This window comes from Branchiostoma belcheri, unplaced genomic scaffold (assembly GCF_001625305.1).
Source record: "Branchiostoma belcheri isolate BF01 breed outbred unplaced genomic scaffold, Haploidv18h27 scaffold40, whole genome shotgun sequence".
NCBI lineage: Eukaryota > Metazoa > Chordata > Leptocardii > Amphioxiformes > Branchiostomatidae > Branchiostoma > Branchiostoma belcheri.
In genome coordinates this window covers 2192171-2195162 of record NW_017804021.1, presented here as the reverse complement: position 1 = coordinate 2195162, position 2992 = coordinate 2192171, and the positions used below count along the sequence as shown (strand labels likewise).

Genomic DNA, 2992 nt, shown 5'->3' with positions numbered 1-2992 from the left:
CAAGTGTCACGATTTACACACGTTTACTGAGTACATGCGGGCTTCTGCTGGGTTTTGTAGAAACATAGAGGGTTTACCAGTGCGAGTTTCCAAGTTGCTTCGTAAATGTGCATTATGACTACTATGTCCACGTAGTTCGGAAGTTATACCACATCCCCTGTACTTGCCAAGTGTTGCGATTGCCATACGTTTACTGAGTAGATGTTAGCTTCTGCTAGGGTTCTGTAGAAACATAGAGGGTCATACCCGTACGTGTTGGGACTCATGTGACAACGCCCATTGTTGGTTGGTCATACCAAGAGGTTGGTAGGTAAATGTGAATTTTTGTAGGTATATTCACGTATTTCGGAAATTACACATATCCCCTATACTTGCAAAGTGTTACTAAGGCCATGTTGATTTGATTATATGGAAGACATCCGCGCGCGCATGAATTTTCGGCCGTTTCCAAAAAAAAAAAGGTTTTCAACCATACTGTAAATCGTACAAAACAGTTGCAAAATGAGCAAAAATATACCGTAAGTTACACAAAAATATAAAAAAATAAGTAAAAACTATACCAATGTCGTAGAATGCCAAAATCAAACGAAAAAAGACGAAATTGTAAGGAAATGAATTTGAAGATTAGATTATTCGCCAAACCATATTCTGTCCCATTTGTTCAACCCTCATGACCACGTAGATTTCATAATGAAAACAACTTTTTTTTTTGCAAAACTTTTTTTTTATTCGCACGCGCGCATCAGTTTTGGGGCTCCCGGGGGATGTCATCCATATAATCAAATCAACATGGCCTAAGTAAACGCGGGCTTCTGTTGGTGCTCCGCAGAAATCTAGTTTGATAAGGTACGTGTTTGCGCTCACGTGACTCTGACGCCATGTTGGTTGGTCAAACCTATTAGTTGGCAGGTAAATGTGAATTTTTGTAAGTATATTCACGTATTTCGGAAATTACACATATCCTCTATACTTGCCAAACGCCGAATTTTTCACATGTTTTTGTCAGTAGACGCGGGCTTCTGTTGGAGTTCTGTAGAAAGCTTTGGGGTGTTGGCACTCACGTGATTGTAACGTATTGGCAGACATGTTGGCTGATCAAACCCAGAAGTTACCAGGAAAACACATTATACACATTCCAATTCATGCTGTCTGATTCTTATAGGTTGCATCAACGAGTATAGTATATCAACAACTTCGCGTGGGGACGTTCTTAGAAAAGGAAAAGTCCCGATCGCAAGTCTACCGACTTTGCCATTTCTTGGCCGGAGTGTGTGAGAACTGAGAACTGTTCCTGTGATGTACGGCCGGGAGTAACAAGAAGCGAACATTCGCGCTGAGAAACACAAACTCCTGCCTCAAAGGAAATTCTTAAGGTGCCACCAAGAAAGAGAAGTTTCAGTCTTAAGACCCAACTCCTGCCTCCTAGGACATTCTTAAGGTGTCAACAAGAAGACGAATTGTAAGTCTTAAGACCCAACTGAACCGCAAACTCCTGCCTGCTGGGGCACTCTTAAGGTGTCACCAAGAAGGAAAAAATTACATCTTAAGACGTAGCTAACGTAACTTTCCCCCGGCAGCGCTAGTGAAAGTGACGTAACAGCTGACGCAAGCCCAACAAATGCGATGTCCTGTTTAGCGTCACTCTGGAGACAAAAACTGATGTAACATCGATACTGCTGCAAAAATGAGACATCTAACTCGTTTTAAAACAGGACTTTTAGCGATAGCTTTCCTTATACGGTTTATCACGAATCATAGTCAGGCGTGGTTCCAGAAACCAACTAGACCGATTGCCAGTACACACAGAGCGGTACAGAAACAGTCCCATCCCATTCTTAACCAGTCTGCTAAATAACAGCATGTAGAAGAAGTTTTATTACTATAGATGAAGTTTTATTACTATAGATGATGTTTTTTATTACTATAGATGATGTTTTTAACTGAATGACCTACGATCGTAACCTACGTATTGTAAATTTGCTGTTTTTAACTGTTTTAATACTTGCTTGTAATATTGAAGTCAATCGTATTTAAACACTTATGTAATGCGGCAGATCAATTCAGGGTCCTACGGGGACCCTGCTACTCTGTATCGTACGGTCAGAATGAAATAAACCACTATTATTATTCTGGCTGGATAGTCCACGCGTATCCAGAACAGTGCCTGGGGCAAATCTACGTTCGTGGATACTCGGAGACTATCCAGAACTGTGCCTGATCCTAACCCTAACCCATTCAGGCATAGAACTAGAAGGACACTGTTCTGGATACAATAACTGGCAGTCGGACGTATTTCACGGCGTGTTAGAAGCTACCCAAACACCACTCCCCCGGTTTTACATGCGGAACTGTTGGCACGACTCCCAGCTTTAGTACACGGCCTTTACCATACCGGCTTTCCGCTATATTCATGGACAAAACTTGAACAAGCTCAACCACGGGGCTTCTTTAACAACACCAAACCGTTATACTACCCAATAAACTATAGGACATCTAAACACGGGTCTTCTAACAATACCTCAATCTACAGGCTTATCAAAGAGTCGTTACTGTATAAACTCAAACATGGGACCTTTCGATATTACATGCACACTTAACCATAACAATCTTACCTACCAAACCTTTATAGTACCCAATACATTATAGAACATCTAAACACGCGTCTTAACAATACATCAATCTACGGGATCATTAAATGGACCTTATCGGAACTGTATAAACTCAAACGTGGATCCTCTAAACAGCACATGAACGCTTAAACATAACAAATCTTACCCACTAAACTATAGAACACCCAAACGTGGGTCTTCTTAACAATACATCAATCTACGAGCTCATCATGAAAGTTCATCTGTGTTGGTTGTAATCATAGTAAAACGTTAAACTTTATTCCAACACACTATTTACAGGGATCAAATTTTCAGCGACCACTGTCGCCTTCATCAGGATAATTAATGACCAATCACTTCACAACGTGATCTCGCGAGAGTTA

At 40.9% G+C, this 2992-nt stretch overlaps 1 protein-coding gene across 1 annotated transcript in view; it reads right to left on the bottom strand.

Moving 5' to 3' along the window:
* LOC109477508 (A disintegrin and metalloproteinase with thrombospondin motifs 6-like) overlaps positions 1–2992 on the bottom strand; it is a 20950-nt gene that overhangs the window by 17457 nt on the left and 501 nt on the right. The gene's annotated exons all lie outside the window — the stretch shown is intronic.